The 23,686-nt window shown below is 46.7% G+C and overlaps 1 protein-coding gene across 6 annotated transcripts in view; it reads left to right on the forward strand.

Moving 5' to 3' along the window:
- Window positions 1-23,686, forward strand: part of TMEM163 (transmembrane protein 163) — a 262,138-nt gene that overhangs the window by 131,736 nt on the left and 106,716 nt on the right. The window contains exon 1 of one of the 6 annotated variants that reach the window (XM_089329307.1): window positions 11,505-11,702. The exons of the other annotated variants lie outside the window; for them this stretch is intronic. The gene's annotated coding sequence lies outside the window, so the exon portion shown is untranslated. Of the gene's footprint in view, window positions 1-11,504; window positions 11,703-23,686 lie in introns of those variants that run through there. 6 annotated transcript variants of the gene reach the window in all.

Below are 23,686 nucleotides of genomic sequence, written 5' to 3' on the forward strand. Positions count from 1 at the left end.
TGGCTCACTAGGCTAATCCTCTGCCTTGCGGCGCCGGCACACCGGGTTCTAGTCCCAGTCGGGGCACCGGATTCTGTCCCGGTTGCCCCTCTTCCAGGCCAGCTCTCTGCTGTGGCCAGGGAGTGCAGTGGAGGATGGCCCAAGTGCTTGGGGCCTGCACCCCATGGGAGACCAGGATGAGTACCTGGCTCCTGCCATCGGATCAGCGTGGTGCGCCGGCCGCAGCGCGCCAGCTGCAGCGGCCGTTGGAGGGTGAACCAACGGCAAAGGAAGACCTTTCTCTCTGTCTCTCTCTCTCACTGTCCACTCTGCCTGTCAAAAAAATAAAAAATAAAAATAAAATTAAAAAAAGCCGGCTGCGGCGGCCATTGGAGGGTCAAGCAATGTCTTAACCACTATACTGCCCACTCTTCCTCTAGTGTTTTACTCTACCTTTTGTGTGTTTAGATACACAAATACCATTCTATTACAACTCCCTACAGTATTGAGTATAGTAACATGTGGTGCAAGATTGTAGCCTAGGAGCAATAGACTATACAATATGGCTGAGGGATAGAGTGGATGAGACCATTTAGATTCATGTATGTTGCAAAATGATGAAATCATCTAAAATGCATTTCCCAGAATGTATCTCCATCATTTAGTGGTGCACGATTGTATTTATATAAAGTGAGAGGGAGGGGTGGGAGAGGGAGAGATTTATCTATCTGTATCTGCTTGAGTCTATCTGAAACGTGCACATTTATGGGCATTGGAGGCTGCAGGAAAACATGACGTGGTTGTTGCTCTGAGAACTGATTGGGAGCGAGCAACACATCCCAGTGATGGCGTTTGACAAGTGGTTGGAGTCCTGAATGCCAGACTGGAATTTGAGCTTTCTTTTGTAGACAAAGGGGAGTGATAAGCAGTTGTATGTGGAAGAGTGTAAGGCAAACCTGATTGGGGGCAGATTTACCTGGAAGCACTGGGTGAGCACTGGAAGAAACCAAACCAGAGGAGTAGGATTAGGAGCAGCCCCCAGTGGCTCAGCTGCGGATTGGTGCTAGTCAGGCTGAGCTGAGGGCTCTCAGAGAGGGAGGGAGGCTCGGGTGGAAGATTTCAGGCAGGGAGGGTGGGAGCAGTGGAGGTAGGTCACTACATGGGGTTACAGGCCAACAAACTGGTTTGGCCACTGACTGGCTATGTGACCTTGGACAAGTTACTTAACCTTTCTATATCTCCACTTGGTTCTTTTCTGAAAAATACGGATTCCAATCTGCAGCTTCATAGTATTAGATTGAGTGTAGCATGTCAACAACTCTTAGTAGAAAAAATAAGAATCAGTGGGGTTGGGACTGGAGGGTGGAAGAAGGCTTGAGAGGTAATGGAAATTTTTAAGTCTAAAGCAACTGATGAGCAAGAGCAAGACTGCTGTCCTTCAGGCCCAAATCCAATAGCTGTTTTCATTATTATGTTGGCTACTGATTCTGTATCTCTGCCAGGTCTCTGGAGGATTAGGGATGTGTTACCCATGTTTGTGTCACCAGGGTACCATATGCAGTAGGCACTCGGTGCTGGTTGAATGAGTCATTCTTCTTTGTGTGTTGGCCTCTTTTTGACCACTGCTGTTTCGCTGTCAGTATCTATAGGGTCCTGTGTATCCCGTCTGCACCTCAGAGCTCACCTGAGTCCTTGCTGTCTTTCTGTACCCCTTACTTCCGGCTGTCAGGACCTTGCACATGGACTGTGCCAACAGCTTCATGATTGCACTCTCTGCCTTCAGCCTTTGCCCCTTCCCATCCATCCTTGGGTTTGCAGGACCACAGTCAACTTTTTAAGGCACATCTCGTTTTCTGCAACATACTAAATAAAACGCGTATCTCTTAGTCTCCTGTGCAAGACTCTTCATGAGCCTTCCACTGCAGTCCAACTGGTCTTCTTTCCCTACCACTGCGAATGGCCTCCTCCTCAACCAGGTTTTTTCATATCTGCTTGCCGCCAAGCTAGTTCAAATGCTGCTTCTTCCATATAGCCCTTCTTGATTCTGCCACCATCAAAGAATAAATCCCATGACTTGCACTGCTCTGAGAGACAAACCTTACATTGAGGTATGCTTGCTTTACTAGTATGATTTCTAGAGCTCAGGACCCATTTGCATCTTATTTTGGTTTTCTTCTACTTCATCTTTATAAGCAGTAAGCATCTAACGAATGTGTGAATGGGAGACTTTCCTTCTGGGAGGAGCTGCAGTTGCCTTAGTTGGTGGCTTGTGCTGGTTCAGCGCCTCCTCATCTCTGAGGATGGCTGTGTCTTCCCTCTCAGCTGGGACACTGCCTCACTTTCACCTGTTTTAGGATCTGCAGATTGGACCCCAAGGTAATAATTGGCTCTCTTGCCTGGCTTTGCTTCTCTGGCCTAAATGGAGATGTGACAAGGCATAACTAAACAGTGGTGGCCTGTGCCTCCATTGCAGGATCACTTCTCTGTTTCTTCCTCCTCTTCTTATTCTCTGGCCTATTCTTTTCATCTAGAATGGCCAGAAAATGGTTTTGAATCCCGTTAACATTTTAACAGCTGCCTAGGCCTGTGGTCTGGCTGATTCTCCAGGTCCTTCTCAGAGCTCTACTTGGAGTTGGATATTCGGTAAGATACCGACAGTCTCCACATTCCCCTGTGAGTTCTCCTGGTTCCAGAAGTATCAGTGGACTTTGGCTTATGGGGATGTCACAAATTGGGTAGGAATCCAGCTGACATCAAAGGGACTCCTGTTCAGGTTTTCCCTGGGCTTCTGTCACACTTTACTTCCCTTTAGATGTGGGGATTTACAGAGAGATTGTAATGACAGGGTTATTTTTCACAGTACACAACAGGGAATGCTATGAAGTTGTTTTCCTCCTAAAAGTAAATTAACTATAAACACTCCGCAGTAATTGGATTTGAAGTGCATCCCTTCTTGTTATTTGTTTGAATACCTCTTCATCAGTGCACAGGAGGATGCCTCTGGAGTAGTCCAGGTTTCTGACATCATGTTTCAGCTCAGTCTTTGTTACCAGTGAAAGGAATCCCATCAGCCAGGAGCCCTGGGGGTGGCATTTGGGCCTCTTTGGTCAAGGACCTGCTCTCTTATTGAGCGTCTTCGTATTCCAGTTTTGGAGCGGAGAGGAGACAGACTCACTAGGTGCCCTTCCTGATGGCCTTTGGCATGGCACATGCACAGGGCCTCGCCCAGAGCGTGGTTTTCGGGGCTGTGAGCTGTGCAGTGGTTCAGGTTTGTGTGGGTGGTATTGTCAACTTAGCTTTTCAGATGAGGATGAAACTTTGGCTCAATGTCAAAGATAGATCTTTGTTTAGGTCCTTTTCTATTGGCCTTCAAAGGCTAAGGTGCCTAGATCAAAGATTGACCCTCTCTGCACCTGTTTTCCCACCTTCTCATTTCACCCATGTCGTTAGGAAAGGCAATGCACATCGTCCATTGTTCATAGGTATAGAAAGGATCATAGGAGCCGGCAGATTTTTCTGGTGGATTAAAATACCACATACAGCTAATGGCTTGCTCTAATAGCCCCCGCCATTTCTTCCACTTCTGTGGTTAATTGAAGCCTCAGTAATAGCCAGTACTGGTGCTTACGGCTGTTTTGCAGCTGGGCCAAGAGTTTTGTGCTGTGCACCAGTGCCACTGGCAGGCCCTGCGGACAGGCCTGCAAGTGTCAGCAGCTCTGTCGGGAGTTGAATTGTGTTTTCCCAGATTTACATGCTGACGTCCTAACTCTACCCCCAGTGCTTTTCAATGTGATCTTATTTGGAAATAGGAGTCTTGCATATGTAGTTATTAAGACGAGGTCACCCTGGAGGAGGGTGGGCCCTAAGCAGTATAACTGGAGTCTTTTCCTTTTTTTTTTTTTTTTTTGAGATTTTTATTTATTTGAGAGGTAGAGTTACAACAGAGAGAAGAAGAGACAGAGAGAAAGGTCTTTCGTCCACTGGTTCACTCCCAAAACGGCCACTGAGCTGATCCAAAGCCAGGAATCAGGAGCGTCTTCCAGGACTCCCATGTGGGCGCAGGGGTGCACACACTTGGGCTATCTTCTACTGCTTTCCCAGGCCATAGGCAGAGACCTGGATTGGCAGAGGAGCAGCTGTGACAAGAACTGACACTTGGTTGGCAGAACAGGTGGAGGCTTAGCCTACTATGCCATGGTGTCGGCCCCTAAAACTGAAGTCTTTAAAAAAAGGAGAAAAAGTGGACATAGACATTCACACAAAGACAAGGCCCTGTGAAAACAAAGGTGGAGCAGGGTGATGCAGCAGAAGCCAAAGAATGCCACAGATTGCCAAGAAATACCAGAAGCCAGGAGAAGGGCATGGAGCCAATTCCCTTTTGTGGCCACAGAAGGAACCAACACTGCTGACACCTTGCGCTCATACTTCCAGCCCATGAGACAATACATTTCTGTTGTTGTAGAAGCCCCTGTTTTTCACTGCAGGTCTAGCCAACTAACCTGGGTTTGGCCCGAGATCAAGAGATTCCTCAAAGGACAGGAAGTTGCCCTGGAAATAGCTCTTCCTCCAAGTACCATCTGAAGGCCTCAGTAGCGTTTGTATACCTTGACTCAGCTGTAAGATCTCTTACAATGGATGATCTACATTTTGAACACTGGGGATGGGGAAGGTGTTTGGCCTGGCACTTAAGATGCTGGTTGGGGTGCCCATGTCCCATATCAAAGTTCCTAGGTTCAGCACCTAGCTCTGCCTCCTGATTCCAGTTTCATGCCAGTGTGGACCTTGGGAAGCAGAGGTGATGGCTCAGGTCATTGAATTCCTGCTATACATGTAGGAGACCTAGCCTGAATTCCTGACTCTCAGCTTTGGCTTGGCTGGGCATTTGGGAAGTGAATCAGAAGATGGGAACTCTCCCTGTGTCACTCAAATGAATACTTTAAAAAAAAATAAATTTTGAATGTTGTTTGGAGGTTCTCACAGCATAGTTTGTTATTCTTTGCAGACATCATGGAGCTCTTTTTCAAAAAGTATAAACTCTATGCGTGAAAGTCTTCCCTGAGGGGACAATTATAAGGCTTAAAATGAATAGGCTTTATTTATAGTTAATAAATGTTTGAAAAAAAGTGTTTAATTTCATGATTACTTTTTATTACTGAAATATCTTTATTTTATTTTTTAAGTGCTTTAATTACTTGAAATACAGAGTTACAAGGAGAAGGATCGAGAGAGAGGCCGGGGGGGGGGGGTAGAGAAAGGAACTTCTACCTGCTGTTTCACTCCCCAGATACCTTCAATGGCTGGGGATGGGCCAGGCTGAAGGCAGGAGCCTGGAACTTTGTCCAGGTCTCCCATGTGGATGCAGGGGCCCAGCCACTTGGGCCATCTTCTGTGACTTTCTCAGGCACATTAGCAGGGAGCTGGATCTGAAGTGGAGCCACTAGGACTCTAATCTGTGCCCATGTGGGATACCAAAGTCATAGGTGGCTACTTAACCTGATACACTATAATCCTGGCACCTGGAGCCCATCTCTTTAGTACCTACTGTATGCCCAGTAGGTTTTGGGCCCTCGGTATAGAACAGTGAACAAAACAGATGAAAAATCCATGTCCTTATGGAGCTTGAAAGAAAGAAAATACATATTAGACTGGGAAGTCTTCCAAGGGAAAAAATGAAGCCAGAAAGGGGGTGGAGAAAGAAAAACAGTGGTGTGGTCACTACTGAGGTGGGGAAAGCCACACCGAGAGAGGAGACCCAGGGGGAAGATGGCAGGACCTGCATGCTGGTAACTGGGCGGAGTGTGCCCCACAGAGGGGAGAGCCCTGCCAGGAGCCCGGCAGCCAGGGTGGCTGGGGCAGAACCAGGGTAGGGGAAGAGGCTGTGAGGTTTGGGGAAATGAGTGAACATCTGAGTGCTGGGCTATTTTAGACCTGTTAGGGGTGGGCGTCAGGCCTAGGAACGAAGACACCAGTTGAGACGCCCATGTCCCATATCAGAATGCCTGGGTTTGAGTCCTGGCTCTGCTCCCAATTCCAGCTTCCTGCAAATGCAGACCCTGGGAGGCAGTGGTGATGGCTCAAAGCACTTGGGTCCCTGGCACCGGTGTGGGAGACTTGAATTGAGTCCTCTGTTCTGTGTGGCATTAGGGAGTAAACAGTGAATGGGAGCTTCCCCCACCCCCGGTTCCTAAAATACATTTTTTTAAAAAGCCTGTTCAAGTTTTTCAAGCCTTTGGTGGAGGTAGCTTGATGGAGGTGCATTGCTCTGTGGAATTCCCAGCTTCAGCTTCATTGGCTCTGGAGTTCGTCTCATCGGCAGATGATGTGGTGTCCTGTGTCTGGTGGCCCTGGCCTTCTCCACACGGTGTTATGTGAGAGGCTTCGTCAGCCCTGGAGCCTTTTCATTGACCTCTGGAAGTTTTGGCACTGAACATTTAAAATGGAACAAATGGCTCAAGGGCAGAAGGGACACTGAAGGGTAGACCAGTTGCCTTTTTAGTTGTGTTCTTTGGCTAGTGTGGTAAATTTGTGTCCTTGTGGACACATACATGCTGACATGTCCAAGGGGAGAGGATGGGGAAAACAAGAGTAGAATTTCTCCAGCAGCTTCAGAAAGGCCTCCCCCACCACCCTCAGCCCCATCCAAAGAGAGTGAAGACTGTTCCCAGCTGCTGTCGGAGGGAGGCTCCTGAGGCAAGTGTCAGGGAGGGTCAGGGCAGCAGCACAGCCAGAGTGGGCTGGCTGCTGCTGTTCTTGTATCTGGGGGGACACGGACCCAGTCCTGGAGTGAATATGAATGTTGACATTCAATTTCCCCAACTAGAGTGAAGTGGGGAATTTCAGATCCATCCTGAAAGGCACGAGCCTGACGCGTTGTTGAGGCTGTTTGCGTGTGGACGCTTCCGAAGAAGGTGTGAAAGTTGTTTCTGTGCTATGTATTTTCTAGTCATTTAAAAAAGGTATTTCTTTAAGAGGAAGGAGACTGTTATTTTTCCAATAACTACTTTAGATGCTAGAAGCTTGGTTTAAAAAAAAGGAAAGAAGAGGAAAAAGAAAAGGAAGATCAGGGTCCACGAGAAAAGGTGTCTCAGGATGCAAAGGGTAAGGAACGGACTCCAGACTCCTTCCCGCTTGGTTTGCTCAGTGACCTTCCAACCCTGAACTACCAACTTCCTGCCTTGACTCCTCTTATCAGCTCCAGCATCTTGATGGGCAGGAAGTGTAAGTCTTTGTTACAGGATCTTGGAACTGAAGTGAGCCAAGGAGGGTTATCTCATGAAAACCTCCTGGAGTGATTGGTTAGCCACAGCTGGCCTGGGCCTGAACCACCCTCAACACCTTGTCCCAACCCAGAAGTGGTTCTTGACTATAAATGTATTGGTTTTGAATGGAATTCTGGGCTGCTGGCGTGGGCATGGCCCAGACCTGGCTGTTGCAGGCATTCGTGGACCAACAGATGAAAAATCAGTCTGTTTACCCTGCCTTTCAAACAAGTAAATATAAAAAAACAAGTATTGGCTTTAGGCCCACTTCAAGGTTGATTTTTTTCAACAAAAAATCATTTGACACAAAGAATGACATCCTGCACACAATAAATTAACGGGTAAATTTTATTACATGTACAGGACCATGTATTTTAGAGGATGTGGGGGAAGCCAGGGAGGTCCTGAATGAGGGTTTTATTTTATGCTTCCTTTGCAAAAGGAACATTTTAGAGTACCACAAAGTATGTTTCATCAACCTGACTAATTGGGCTTGACAACTGGGTTTGGGTCCTAAACAGTTTTTTTAACCCTCCTAATTAAAACCCAGTGTATGGAGTTACGTCTGTTAAATTTGTGGCCATGACTCTCAGGGCTGACGCAGCCTAATTAACCTTTAACCCTTGGTGAATTCTAACGCCTTCACCTTCATTTCCCTGATGGCAAAAGTCATGGATGAAGGTACAGAGAGCAAGCATTTAATAGGCCTTGAAAATGCATCTTTTCAGTTTGAGAAAATTTATTATCATGTAATTGGACAGGTAAAATCTGTGTGCTTTGTTAAAGTGCTTCATGAAAGCCTGAGTTGGAGATTTTTACTTCATTACCAAGTCTTGCCAAATATATGGGTTGAATAATTGATCTTTGTTTCTTTTTGTTGTTGTTGTTGTTTCTTGTCATAATTTAGTTTTTTCAGACTAGAGCTCTCAATCTGGTGTCATGTGATATCTTTTATGCTGTGTATAAAGGAAGAAATCATTACCATTGGCCAAGTTGTTAGCTGGAAAGGCTCCTGTGATGAGCAGTGAATTATTATGTGATTGATATTGGACGTTTAGTAGGGTGCCTGCAAAACATTCTTGGAAAATGTGTATTCTGATAAAACTATGCATGATTTTCAAATCTGTTTTGCACTAAAATAAACATCTTTTAATTCCACCTTTCCATAAGCATTTCGAATTGCCCTCATCCCTTTAAATTTGCATAACTTTGTGAGTTACTCTTTCATTTTTCAGACAGTTCAGGTTTAGAAAGCAGTTTGCCCAGTCCTTCCGGCTGTTGTAAGGCACGATTAGATTGAAATCCAGGTCTATCTGTCCCAAAGCCGTGGTTCCCAGTTTTGATTCCAGGCTCTGAGCCTGTAAGAGTGCAAAGCAGAGGCACAGGTGAAGGCCCTAATGCGAGCAGGGGTTATTTACACTGAGGTAAGTGTACTCACTCACTGAGTGAGTGTACCTTCAGGCATGAGTGTGAGCAACTCGAGGAGAGACACTTGCCTTGAGAGGGTCAGAGACTAAAGACCCGCCCACTAAGAGCAGGGATAAGGCCAACAAGGGAGGGGCCGCTTGTCCAGGGCTCCTTTTTATGGGGCAGGGAGTGGTGCCCTAATTGAATACACAATCGGGGTGGAGTTTGGGCGGGGTTTAGTGCGCAGGAGGTCGTCTGGGAAAGATTTTCGGCTTCTCCACGTGCAAGCCGTAGGTACGCATGCTCACCATGGCGCCTTCTCCCTGGTGTGTGGGGTGGCAAGGGGGAGACTCAGTGCATCATGGGAAAGTAGGTGCACTGCAGTGACATGTAAGGGGGTGGAGTTCAGGTGCAGGACTAGAGACAGAAACTGGAAAAATCTCCCAGCGCATTTCCCTCCAGCTTCCTGCCTAGTGCCCCCGGATCCTTAGCACCAGCCTGAGTCCTATCAGGAAGAGAGCGCTCACCCTCCACATTAACTCTGTTGTCGAGGGAGCGGTTAGGACACAAGAGTTGTGTGTGATTCAGGTGATTCTAACAGGAGCACTTAGATGAATCCAGAACTCCTTAATTCAGTGACTCTGTCCATTTTTTTTAATTTAAAAAGCTGCTTAGTATGAGAAGTTTTAAATTTATGTAAACAAACAAACAAACAAAAAAAGCTGTGGAATACCAAAGCCAATTACGGCTTCTGAGTCTTACCTGTCAGTGCAGATGCAGGGTGGGATGGTTCTAAATCCATCGGATTTGGGAGTGTGAGGAAAACAAACGCATGTGTGAAAGAATTCCAAGTTTTGTAGTGGATGGGGGGGCAGGGCGTGCAGAAGTGTCACGGGAAATACATAACTGTACAAAAGGCTGTGTATGCATTTTATGCATTTCAAATTTTTTTTTTTTTGCACCAAAATAAATTTATCTTTGATCCCATTTCTCCACAAACTCTTTGAAGTCTGTGCCTAAGTTTTGATGACCTGAAGAGTTTACCAGGACTCCTTGAAAGCTCTGTGGGAATAATTGCCCTCTGGAGATACAATGGTATCCTCTTGAATGGAGTTGAGTTGAACTGGGGGAGGGGGGTGTTTGGCGAAGCTTGTCACAGCTGTAGAAAGTTAGGGTGGAACACAGTGGACCAGACCCACCCTTCCATCAGCAGGGCCTGAGCCATCCTGCTGGTTTTTGGTTCCTTCCCAATTGCTACACTGATTGGAAAAGCCTGTTGGTCTCCCATAGGAATAATCAAATCATGTATTTTCTTTTGTGGTTGTCTTTCCGTTTAAATACTTGATGTCCAGGATGGAGGTTTGGATCTGTGTGGTGTAGGGAATCTGAGGTTGGGAGGACAATACAAAGGTACTTCAGACAGTTTATGGAGAAATAGAATTTAAAAATAAGTTTATTTTGGTACAAAAATAAATCTTGAAATCCATGCATAATTTTTTCATGAAATGCATTTCCATGAACTTTTTGAAAGCTTCTGTAATCATGGATTTAAAGCTTTTTGCACCAAAATAGACTTTTTTTTAAAAAAAATAAAAGATGTATTTCTTTATTTGGAAGGTGGATTGACAGAGAGAGGGAGATAAATAGATCTTCCATCCACTGGTTTACTTTCCAGATGGCAGCAACAGTCAGGGCTGGGTCTGGAACCAGGACCCAGGAACTTCATCTGCGTCTCCCATGTGGGTGGTAGAAGTCCAGGCACTTGGGCCATCCTCTGCTGCTTTCCCTGGTGCGTTAGCAGGGAGCTGGATTGGAAGTAGAATGACTGGGACTGGAACTGATATGGGATACCAGCATCCCAGGCAGACATTTAACCCAGCGTGCTGCAATGCTGGCCTCCCAAATAAACTTAGAATTTCATTTTTCCAGAACATTAGGTCTGGGGGAATAGATCAGAATTTTTTTTAAACTTCTCTTCCTGAGAAGAGTCCAGCTTCACTTGGCTACGCTGTGGAAAAATTGTTGTTGTGCTTGCGTGTGCGTGCACACTCAGACACACAACCCAGTTGCTTATCCGTGTAGCTTGGGAGGTCTTCCATGATCAGAGTTCCTGAGTCTAGGCTGGTGTCTGGTTACTGGCATGAGCTGCAAGCAGAGTACTCACAGGAGCATGTTAGCGTTACCTTGGTCGTGCACAGGATCTGTCCTATTTCTTGTACCCAGAGGAGTGCTGTCTGGTGCCATTTGCAATTCATGGTCAAACTAGTCTATTCTGAATGGCCGCTTGCAATATTACACATGCGAAATCTAACCTTGAGGGTAATGCTTCAGTATTCACGTGGACAGCATAAGTAAATGGCTGACATGAGTGTCATGAATTTCATTGCCAGTTCTAGAAACTCTAAGCCATGGCAGTGGTGGCATTAACATCAACCACAGGTTCTGTTGGTCCCCGAGCCGGGTATGCCTGAGTTCTTCCATCTGGCTTTGGCGAGAGCAGTCCTTTGGAATTGGGGCAAATCCAGAAAAGGAAATAGTGGGAGCAGAATTTATATGTGCACTCTGTCCTCTCCGAGCTGAATCCTGTGGTTAATGAAATCTGCTAGAAGCCTCGTACCTCCTCTCAAAACTACCCTCTCTCTGCTTAGTTTTAAATGATGAAATGAGTATCCAAGCAGGAAAGCGGAAGGGTTAACACGAGCACTCAGCCATCAGCTCCCCTTCTTTCTGAGAGATGTAAGCAGCCCCTGGACACTGAGGCTCACCTGGGTAAGTGGGGAAGTCTGGGAAAAGCCTCCCGGCTGAGCCCAATGTGACCCGAGGACCAGGGCATCTGTGCGGCTTTATAAAGGGTGAAGGAGGAGGCCGGCTGCTGTGTGTCTGGCTCCACGTCACTTCTCTCCTGGGCAGCTCCTCTGGCAGGGAGCTGGTTCCCGCTGGGCTCTGGGGATGCTGTCGCCGCCCCCTTGATACTGCGAGTGTAACCAGCTTCCACTGGTGTGCGTTTCTGGTGCCCCAGTGTCCCCGTTTTCTCATTCACGTCTCAAGTAAACCCAAGTGAGAAGCTTTTCATGTCGCCATCTTGGGCGGCTTCTATTTTATCCCCGGACCTTGGCAGTTACAGGGGACTCTCTAGGGAAGGTAAAGGGACCATCCTGCAGAAGAGTGATGATGTGTGCCATGCAGGACGAAGGTCTGGGCTCCCGAGAGGAGCTGGGCAAGATTTGTGCCTTATGCTAGGGCACTTCAAAAGTTAGTGAAAAATAGAATGAAAAGGCAAGCTTGTTTTGGTACAGAAACTTTTCATACAGAAGTCAATGGAAATTGTGTGTTTTGAGGGCCAGTGTTGTGTAGCGGGAAAAGCATTGGAGGAAGGCCCAAGTGCTTGGGCCCCTGCACCCATGTGGCAGACCAGGAAGAAGCTCCTGGCCCAGCTCCGGCCATTGAAGCCATTTGAGAAGTGAGCCAGCAGTTGGAAGAACTCTTTCTCTGTAACTCTGCCTTTCAAATAGACAAACCTTAAAAATGGCATGTTATGAAAAGACATACCTGGATTTCAAAGATGTTTTGCACTGAAATAAACTTACTTTGTGTGTGTTTTTTTTTATTTGAAAGATGTATTTATTTAAAAGGTGCAGTTAGAGGGAGAGGTCTATCTAGTGGTTCACTCCCCATTTACCACAAGACTTTGGCAGTACCCTCGATGGCTGTTGATCTAAATGTTCATGGCCTTCATTTAGTTCGAGAAAGGTCTAGATGTCTATTCTGGCCACTTAGCCTAGTACTGATGTGAGTTGGAGGGAGACTCGCTGATAGGAACAGGAGCGTTGTGGCCCCTGGGAAGCTTCTGGGCCAACACGGGAGAACACTGCACACAGTGTGTGGTTGGGCTGCGACAGTGCAAGATGACGGTGCTGGGGAGGCTTGGGAAGAGCCGGCTGTGCATAGGAAAAGCAAGAGGTGAGTCTTCGCGTCTTTGTTCAATAATAGTTCCTTTTAAGAGGTTTAAAAAGTCTTGTCCCCACCTGCTGTCCTGTGACAGCTTCTGTAGCAGGGCACGCAGGAAGGGATGGAGGTGGGCCTGTTGCGAGGTGCCCAGTCTGCCCTTTGTTGGGAATTGAAAATCCTCGCAGGTGCATTAGATATGAGAAAGCACGCACTGCTGGCCCTGAAGCTGTCAGCTGTGCAAGGAGACGCTCAGGCCCTGATGTGTGGCTCCCGCTGGCCCCCTTTCCCGTGGGAGATCCTTTTCCCTCCTGAAAAAGAAAGCCCTGGCCTCTGAGGAGTCCTGCTGGGCCGTTGGTTCAAGGGTAGGCTTCTTACCGCCACTTAACGGTGGCTCTTTTGTGTTTTATTTTGCAGACTAAAATTAGGCTCAGTCTGGGACTGAACCCTTCTAATTAGGGGTGCAGTCTCCCTTCCTCTCAACACGGTGGCTACAGCAAAGCTGCAGTGGCATGGTATTTTCCTAATTTACAGGCTGGTGACAAATAGAATGGTAGCTGGCTCTTCTGGTGACAGAAACCGCTTTTGGAGCATTTTACAGACAGGTCACAGCCACAGTCAAGTTCTTAGCGTCTTTATCCCTGAGATCTCCAGGAGTTTCCAAAATCCTCACATCCTCTCTATTCTTCCTCCGTGTCCCCGGCCCCTCCCCCAGCTGGCCAGCGCAGTGCCCTGTGTGCAGGGACTTGTTCTATGGCCTACTACCCCCGACCACCCAACAGGTGGTCTCCCTCTGCCTGTGCCCAGGGTGTGCTTTATCCTTTAACTCGCCCTTCCCTGCTTGTAAAGGTTCCTCCTCATCTTCTCTTCCCTGGAAAACTCCCCTTGCAGACCCCTGGGCTTGCCTCTATGGGTGGTCCCAGGGCTCTTCCGGAGCCCAGAGACCCTCCTGGGAGTCAGCCCTTAGAGACCTGTCTCCCCCAGATATGCCTTGACCTTGACATAGGATGTTCTCTCTGCTTGCAGCCCCACCCTCTCGTGCGCACCTGCTGGCATCCTGCCTGTCTCTGAAATGCTTTGTGTTATCCCCCAGCTGAACTGGACTCCTCTCTGCTGCCATTGTGGAGTCCTCCTTCCTTCTTAGGGGGCCGGACAGTTACCACTGCGTGACCAGTGACACAGCTCACGGGGCTGTGATGCGGAGGGATGGCCTGGAACTAGGAAGACCCCGAGAGCCCTGCATATGTGTCTGCCTGTGCAGCGAAACTGTGAGCTGGGGGCCCGGGATTGTTCTAGCCCTTTCTGTGCTGGCAGCGTTGCACACAAAGCAGGTCCACAGAAGTAAAGACAGGCATGAGCAGGACCCCAGAATCCAGTATGACAACAGAGAGGGGGAGCAGTCTGGATCTTGGGAACAGCAGCAGGAATGCTGGGGAATGGGGAGGGAGGCCTTGACCATGGCTCAGATGGATTTGCTTCTAGAACTGCCTCATCAGGTCCCAGTTTGTAGACGAAACACAAAGGCTGAGCCTCTGTATAGTTACCCCGAGCTGCCGGCACCTGTGCTTAATGAGCCTTTCCTTCCTCTTCATTCTGCCCCCTCCAGCGAAGCTCAAGAAAAATCTGGCAGGGCCAAGAAGGTCACAGCTTGCTCTTTGCCTCCCCTGCACCTGGCCTCCCATGCTGCATGCTTAGGGCCACCACACTGTCCCTCTGTGTTGTCCCCAGACACACACACATCTGGGCTGGCCCTGCGTGGTAGGTGGATCTTGGCTTTTTCTCCATGCTGTACTCACAACCCTTCTAGCCCGTGGGTCACCTTTGTGCAGGGTAGAGAAAGCCCTCTTTGCTGGGTGTGGATGGCAGCCACCTGCCAGGGTGCTCATTCTGCACGCCCAGTAGCCAGAGCATCGGCACCATCGGACCCTGAGCTGGGAGTCCTGGGACAGTGACCAACCTATGCCTCTTTCTGTGGTGGTGTTGCCCTTGGTGCAGCCTCCACGCAGTATTCTCTCTCCTTGAAGCTGAAAAACCTGTAGCACAATGCATCCTGTTAATGAATGAACCCTCCCAGCTGGTCTTCAGGTAATTTCTTCATTCAATCAGGTGTTGTCTTGGTGCAAACCTGAAGGATGCCAGAGGACTGGCAAGAACTAGATGAAAGAAGGTAACAGTTGGACACATCTTCCTAGGTTTTTGGTAGTCTGTGCCCTGGCTCTGTTGTGCTATCTTAACTCTTGACCGTTTTGCAGTTCTTAGGTATTTTTATTCTCTGACCCACCATATCTCTTAGTTCTTCAAGATCTGCTTCGTTGGTTGGTGACACAGGATTTCTTTCTTACTCCTGATGGTTTCTAGTGTTTCCCTACTGGTTTCTAGACTTGGACTCAAAACTCTTGGTAACATAATAAAAATAGGAATTGCTGAGTGGCTGCTGGGGGCTCTGGGACACAGGCCACGTGATAGATGAGGACCGCCTGGGCCAGCTCTGCTCTGCTCACATTTGCAGTTTTGCAAAATTGAAAAGATGCAAGCCTTCCAAAACAAACAAAAACAAACAAACTATAGCACTCTGTAGGATTTAAGGGACCCAAAGTCTTGGCTAATCAAACTCAGTTTTTCATCCTGTCTTCTTGTCTTTATGCATGTCATTGAACTTGATATCAAAACGGTATGGACTCCGCATCACAGCTCTGCATGCGATCAAGAACTCCGAGTTGGCCTTTATTTGGGGCCAGGTAGTTCTTTGTTGTGGGCGCTGTCCTGAGTTTTCTAGGGTGTTTAGCAGAACCCTGGTGTCTTCCACTGGAGGCAAGTTACAGCCTCCCTGCCCTGGCTGAAACAACCGGCAGTATCTCAGACATCGCCAGGTGTCCCTTGGGGGGCAAAGGTACCCCACTGAAGAACACTGGTTCATACTCTCCTGATATCCCTGCAATGTCACTTTCTAGACTGTACCCTTCTTCTCATCAGGTCTTTTTTCAAAATCTGATTTCTTTCCTTTATTTGAAATGCAGAGTGGCAGAGGGAGGGAGGGAGGAAGAGAGGGAGGGATCTTCCATCTGCTCATTCCCTCCTCAAATGGCTACAACCCCCAGGGCTGGGTTAAGCTGAGGTCAGGAGCCAGGAACGCTACATGGGTCTCCCTTGTTGGTGGCAGGAGGCCGAGTGCCTGGGCCATCTTCCACTGCTTTCCCAAGCACATCAGCGAGAGCTGGACTGGAAGCAGAGTAGCTGGGATGGAACTGGCGCCATGATACGTATGGGATGCTGACGCTGCAGGAAGTGGCTTCAGCCACAGTGCCGCCCCCAGGTCTTTGACGTGGTGCACGCGTCAGGCTAGAATAGGGCGCCATTCTGCTCAGCTGGGTTGTTCTGGTGGCCAGCTGACACACAGTGGGAACCTGCGGTAGAGAAAGGACTGGGCATCTGGGTCCCTGTGTGGTGTGATGATAACGCTGTGTTGGAAAGAGCTAAATGGCCGTTTCCTCGGACCATGAATATCAGCCCCTTAATTGTTTTTTCAGGCTGCTTGTGCCTGAAAGAATTGGATGGCTCAGGAGCCAGACTGGGTGTGGAAGGTCCGTGGGAGGCCAGGCCCCGGCTTCCTTGTGGGGCACGTTGCAGCTTTGCAGAGTGAGCTCTGTGTGTGCTTCTGCACGACCATTTCTATTTAAAAGGAGACGCTTAAAAATAGCACCAAAATGGTATAGGAAATGTCCTCCCGGTGTAGCAATCATCTTTCGGCTCCACTTTGAGACGCATTAGCTTCTCGCTGGGTGATGCAGGCTGTGTTGCAGAGGTCGCCAAGGGGAGTTCCTTTCGGATTATGAAGCGTTTGAGGGCCTATAATAAGCACACGCCGTCTTCCGAGCTTGGAGAGCCTGGCTCGATGTGTGCTGGGAAGGGCACGTGGCTGACAGCACGCCTGGGAGAGTCTGGCCCCGCCTTTTAGGAGTCATTGACAGTGGGGTGTCAGTCAAGTGCGTTCCCTCCCTGGCCCCAGTTAAAGATGTCAGTCTCCATATGCCATCTCTGAGGACTCTTCCAGCTTTAAGTGAAAATGTATGATTTTAATTAAGGTGATAATGAACTGGGTATTTTCAAATGTAATTAAATAGAATCGGAGAGGTGTCTCTTTTTAAGAGCAGGGACAGGATATTGAACATCATTTTTATTCCTTCCCTGGAAACTTTGAAGCTATTGGGTAATTAATGTTGCCATGGAGAATTTGTGAGTTGCAAACAGAGGTGTCTTTGCCTTCAGTTCACTTGCAGGCTCCACGCTGAGATGGACTGATGGCTTTGGAAGACTGGAGGCTGAGGGTCAGAGTGAAGATGCTTCGGTTTCTCCATGGCCCTGCACACCTGGGTGCCATTTCTAACTTGGCTGTGTGATTTCGCAGAAGTGGCCTCACATCAGAGGGCTCTGTGCTCTGGAATGTGACACAGTAAGCCGTGATCCTGTGCACAGAGGGTTCACAGAATAGGCTTGAGATTGCCCAGCCGTAGGAGAGCCTGCTCACAAGGGTGGAACTTGGCTAAACAGTTCCCTCCACTGATGCTGCACGTCCTCTAAGGAAGACCGGCTCATGGCGTCTAACCTGTTTGTAAACCCTGAGGCTTACGCTGAACGCTTGCCTTCTTCCCTGGAGTCTGGAATTCTACACACCAGATGAGAGTACCCAGGCTGTGAGCTCCTCTTAAAATCCCTGGTAGGATCTTTCATGGCGGCTGATAAACAGCGCTTTGCACACATTGTCACAACTTACTGCTGGAGGAATGACTGTGTCCTTTCTGTTAGAAACTTATGTCCGGTCTTATCGACACTTTGTTCTGTGCGCCTTTTCTGTTGACAGACTTTACTTTGCATCTTTTTGCTATAACAAGCCTTAGCCCTTGATGTGGCCATACGCCGAGACCTGTGGGTCCTCGTGTGTCACCAGAGCTATGATAGCTTTGGGGAATCCTTGACATGCGTCCTCTGAAACTGTGGAAATCTCTTTGCTAAGCAGAGTTCTTTGGATGTTTCTTCCTTAAGAATTATTTCAGTCCCTTAGGCTTTAGACCTCCTTAAATTGGTAGTGACAAAAAGGTCATGACAAGTGGGGGGGAACTAAAAGAATTTCCCCCACCCCACCCCATTCTGTGATGGTCAGACTGGCTGGCCTGGCTGGCTGGCCGTTAGATACATACTTAGGATTGTGAGAAAATCACCCAACCGAGAAAGGATCAAGTCAAAGTGAGACCGTAGCTAGGCAGCCCCATTTCAACCATTATCCCAGCTGTGTGTTTTACATTTTGGTGAGTCCTGTTTCTCAACTGAACATAATTGCATTCCGAAGACTGAGGCATCTAATTTGAGGAGAGCTTATGTTTGAAGACATCCTCCTGTGAATTGGTTCCTAATTTGTCTTTGGGGTGATGCCAAGAGGAGAGAGGGAATAGTATGAGCCGAAGCTTTAAGTGCTGTCAGTGAAAAATAAACGTGTGTGTGTGTGTGTGTGTGTGCGCGCGCGCGGGACAGGATGTCCCAGTGACAGACAGTGGGGATCCGTCATCTTTATTTAAGCAGACTAAATGAGAATGTATCGCAGAAAGCAATTGGTAGGGCCAGTGCTGTGGTGTAACGGGTAAAGCCACTGCCTGTAGTGCCAGCATCCCATATGGGTGCCAGTTAGAGTCCTGCCTGCTCCACTTCTGATCCGGCTGTCTGCTATGGCCTGGGAAAACAGTGGAAGATGGCCCAAGTCCTTTGGCCCCTGCACCCGTGTGGGAGACCCAGAAGAGGTTCATGGCTTCAGGTGGGCGCAGCTCCAGCTGTCGGCAGCCGGTTGTGGAGCGAACCAGCAGATGGAAGACTTCTCTCTCTCTGCAACTCTGACTTTCAAATAAATCTTTAAAAAAAAAAAAAGGCATTTCTCTAGGAGGTATGGGATCATCTGTCAGAATCCTGTATCTCCCTCTCCCTTTTCTTTTCTCCTCTCTGATTTGTGTGTGTCTCCTGTATTTCATCCTTGGGCCAGCTGTCCATGTGGGTAGCTGTGAATGATCCTAACCCTTTGTAATATCAAGAGGACAAAAATCTTTTTCTGTTTCAGCATTTCTCCAAGTCTCCAAAAAAGGATCCTGTTTGACCAGGCACTGTGTCTAGGGGATGGGGCACTCTGCAGTCTGGTCACAAGCTCTTCTCCAGTGGGAGAGGGCAGATTCATTCTAGCATCAGCCACCCCATTGAGAGGGAACAGCCCTTTGCCCTAAGAAAGTGGACTTTTTTTTTTTTTTTAAGTCAGAAGGAAGGCAGAGTGAGCAGAAAGGACCATCCAGGAAAAGGGGAGTGGCGCCTGTGAGCTGAACCATGTTGGTTCCCCATCGGTTGTTGGTGGTCAGTGGCTGTGTCTGAGCATGCAAACAGAATATGCCCTTATTTTCCTAGTGACATCAATTGTTGTAGAGGCTCAATCTGGATTAGGGACTCTGGTTGTGCTTATGGGTAGAATACCAATGCTGCCTACAAGGATGTTGACTAGTGTGAAGGCCCGCCCTCTCATGAGTGTGGGTGGAGAGTCTTCATTTACCAAAGTGTTTTCCAAGTGCTCTTTTTAGCTCATCTTTGATGGAGCCCTAGTTTTTAGTAGAGGTTAGGAGGAAGTTGGTCTGATTGAAATGAGGTAGGGGCTGGATGAGGGGACCTGTTGTGGTCCTTTAGGGGTTATATTTTGAAAAGCCCTGAAGTGGATAGTCTAATCATGGCAGGAAGTTTGGAAATGTTTAATTTAGTGTGCTGTGGCCTGGTTATGAGTTATATATCTGTACTGATTGGAAATAAATCTGACACTATCAGGGGAGAATTATTGTCGTTGGAACAAGGCAAACCGTGACTCCTTGTTTTTATTTTCTTTCGGAGCATCAACATTAATTCATCTTTGAATTATAGCTCAATATCTCTGGGAAAGTGTTCCAGTTTACTTAAAATGCCAGAAATGGAGCTCTCCATCTGTGAAATTCTATCAGAGCTCAGTCCCGGCTACTCTGTCTGGATAACCATGGATTTCTGGCACTACGAGCCTCTGGCAAAGTGACATCACAGGGTGTCCACAATTTCATGTTTGGGGGTTCTGTCTGCCATATTGGCTCTTGTACTGATGACCCGGATTCTCTTGTGAAGTTCTGTTGGTGTGATAGATCTGGTGACACCTTGTCTTTGTTCTGTTTCACTCGAGAATGCTCACAGAACACATTTATTGATTGAAAAATTCATTCTTATTCCTACCTCTGCATAGCCTCATGCTCAAGGTTAATGAAAGCTGGTGACAGTGTATGGAAACATAGTAGGCCTGGATCAGTTACCATGATCTTTCAAACAATGTGAGTTATGTCTGATAAATAAATAAATTACTTGCTATTGTTATACATCTTATTTGAATCTATTTCTAAGTGGGAAGAATGTGAAGGTTATGCAGTTAACTGTGTCAAATATGATGGCAAACTCTATAAAGGAGAGCACAAAAGTTTTCAACCCCTAACAGAAGAGGCACTGTAGCCAAGTGGAGACTCAGTCTTTGTATTTACCCAGTTGATATCCAGGGCAGTAGACCATTGAAAAAACTCGCCTTTGTCTTACTTGTCTTGATTCTCCATTAACATTATCTTCAACTAGGAAGGAAAGAGTTCATGGCTAATGGGGAAAGAAGATACCTTGGGAACTTTTTAGTTTTGGAAAACCCTAGACGCTCTTTAATTTTATTTTGTGGAAATTGACAAATAGTAGATATGTTTGATTTGTAACTGTATAGTGGAGTGTAGACCTAGGTAGTCTAAAATGCCAGCAACTTAAATTTCCATCTGCACAAACCCTTTTTGTCAAATCTAGTTTAAGTTGAGAAACAAAATACTGATTTGCAGTGACATGTGAAAAGTGGTTAGGTTGTTTTCATTGGTCATGGCCTATGAACCTCTATCTTCATCATGGAAATATGTGCATGTATACGTGTAAAATATTGAAAGCAACCTAAGGGTGTAAGAGGGGGCTGAGAGCTAACTTTCAACCTCACATTCCCAGTCCCCTTCTTTGGAGGTAATCATCATCCATGGCTCCTTGAGTAGCTTCTCTGAAATGTTACTTGCATGTATGTGAAAGTATTTCGGTACACACCTGTGCATGCACACACACAAAGGCCTTAATAATCCATTAATTACCTTAATTTATTTCCTCACTGTATTCTGCAGCATAACACAATCTTTTTTAAGAGCTTAATGATATCTCATAGTAAGAGCGTACAATGGTTTAGCGAATCACTCCTTTGTTAAAGGATGTCTCGGTGGTCAGTTTTGTTGCTACACATCTGTAATGAAGACTCTTGTATGTATTCTTCCTATACCTGTGCTAGTACAAGGATAGAATATAATTCTGAATGTAGGACTGCTGGGTTCAAAGAATGTGAACCATACATTAAAAGACTTTTATTTTCATTTGTTTTTATTTGAAGGACAAACAGACATACAGAGACAGAGACAAAGAACAGGTGGAAAGGAAAATTTTTGTCTGCTAGGTTGCTCATCAAATGTCAGCAACAGCCAGGGCTGTTAGAGAGAGAGAGAGAGAGAGAGAGAGAGAGATTCCATCTGTTGGTTCACTCCCCACATGGTTACAACAGCCAAGGCTGGGCCCATCTGATGCCAGGGGCCAGGAGCTTCTTCCAGTTCTCTACATGGGTGCAGGAGACCAAGGACTTGGGCCATCTTCCACTGCTTTTGCAGGTACATTGGCGGGGAGCTGGATTGGAAATGGAGCAGCCTGGACTAGAACCATCTCCCATATGGGATGCTGGTGCTACAGGCAGCAGTTTTACGTGTTCCACCACAATGCTGGCCCCTATTTCTACCTTTTTAACAGGTCAAAATGGAACTAATTTTCATTTTTTCCATCTTATGCCTATTGGCCATTTTATGTTCCTTTTCTAAAGTTGCCTGTTTATGTCCTTTCTTACTTTATAGGCTCTTGAACTTTTTTTTTTTTTTTTTTTTGACAGGCAGAGTGGACAGTGAGAGAGAGAGACAGAGAGAAAGGTCTTCCTTTGCCGTTGGTTCACCCTCCAATGGCCGCCGCGGTCGGCGCGCTGCAGCCGGCGCACCGCGCTGATCCGATGGCAGGAGCCAGGAGCCAGGTGCTTTTCCTGGTCTCCCATGGGGTGCAGGGCCCAAGCACCTGGGCCATCCTCCACTGCACTCCCGGGCCACAGCAGAGAGCTGGCCTGGAAGAGGGGCAACCGGGACAGAATCCGGCGCCCCAACCGGGACTAGAACCCGGTGTGCCGGCGCCGCTAGGCGGAGGATTAGCCTAGTGAGCCGCGGCGCCGGCCCTAGGCTCTTGAACTTTTATTTCTAAACTGATTTGCCCATATTCTTCTAAAACTAAAGCATAATAAACATACATAAGAGTGACCGATAAAATTGTATAGCTTAATTAATTTTTACTCACACTCATCCTCTTACCTTAGAAAACTTTCTTTTAGACCGGTGTGCTGGTTCGAGTCCCAGCTGCTCCACTTTTAATCCAACTCCCTGCTAATGGCCTGGGAAAGCAGCAGAAGATGGCCCAAGTATTTGGGTTCCTATCAACCATGTGGGAGACCTGGAAGAAGCTTCTGGCTCCTGGCTTTGTCCTGGCCCAGTGCTGTGTTTCAGCCATTTGAGGAGTGAACCAACAGATGGAAAATTCTCTCACTCTCTCTGTCCGTCTCTCTTTCTAACTCTGAGTTTCAAATAAATGAATTAATTAAAAAAAAAAAAAAGAAAGAAACCCTTCTCTTGTTTCCAGTCACTGATCCCTACCCCACTAGTAACCACTGTCCTGATTTTTGTCACTGTCACCTGATTTTTGCTTTATCTGTTTTTGAATATTTCAGAGACAGAATCATACAAAGTTTATTGAATGTTTTTGTTGGCTTTTTTTCTCATTGTTTGTTGCAATTCATATGTGTACTTCTGATTAGCTGTAATTCATTTAATTGTTATGTGGTCTTCCATTGGATGAACATACTACTGTTTTATCTTTCCATTATTGACAAACATTTGGGTTGTTCATGTTTTCCCACTTGTAACTAATGCTGCTAGGAGCACTTTTGTAAGCATCTTCTGGTGTCCATAGGTGTGAATTTCTGTTGAATCTCTGTGGTTGAGTCACAGAGGTTGATCACCTTCCAAAAATGCTGGCAACCAGCTTCTGAAAATGTCTATACAAACTTGCATATCCTCTGGCTGCTTCTGAGACTTCCAGTTCTGCGTGCTCACCAACATTTGAAGTGGTCAGTGTTTTTTCTTAGTTGTTTTTTGGTTTTGTAATGGTATCTCTCTGTGGTTCTGAATTTGTCTTCCCTGATGACTAATGAAGTTGAACATATTTCCATGTGCTTACTGTATCATTGTATCATCTTTTATGAAGGTCTTCTTAAATCTTTTGCCCATTTTCCTATTGAGTTGTTTTTCTCTTAATCATTTGTCAAACTTCTTGATATATTCTGGATACAAGTCCCCTGGTTGTTCTAAATATTTTAAATTTATTTTCCCATTCTGTGGCTTTTGGTTTGCTCTTCCAATTGGTTCTTTGAATGTAGTTCAGTTACTGATCTTTGTTGCTGAAGGCTTCTATGTTGTGTTTATTTTCATAATCTTGGGGTAAGTAATCTGTGATACAATATTTCCTATATTATCTTGCACATTGATATCTACAGGTCATCTGCAAGTGTGTTTTGTGTATGGTGTGAGGTAAGTCAAGATTTAGTCATTTCATATGACCATCCACTTGGCTCAGCACCATTTATTGGTCTGTCCCCAGTTTACTTCAGGGGCACCTTTCTTGACTATAAGCCAGGTGACCATGCTTATGTGTTTGTCTTGTGCTGATATTTTGATCGTCCTCACTTTCCATGTAAAGTTTAGCATCATCCTATCAATTCTGTCTGTAGAAACCTAGAATTTTGACTGGTACTATTGAATATTCCTATTCACAAACATGGTATTTCTTTCCATGTATTATAATCTAACATTCAATATTTCTTTTTGTTTTTCTGGGTAAAGGTGTTACATGTTTTTTCA

The sequence above is a fragment of the Oryctolagus cuniculus genome, chromosome 3, assembly GCF_051225735.1.
Source record: "Oryctolagus cuniculus isolate XC-2025 breed Fujian yellow rabbit chromosome 3, ASM5122573v1, whole genome shotgun sequence".
NCBI lineage: Eukaryota > Metazoa > Chordata > Mammalia > Lagomorpha > Leporidae > Oryctolagus > Oryctolagus cuniculus.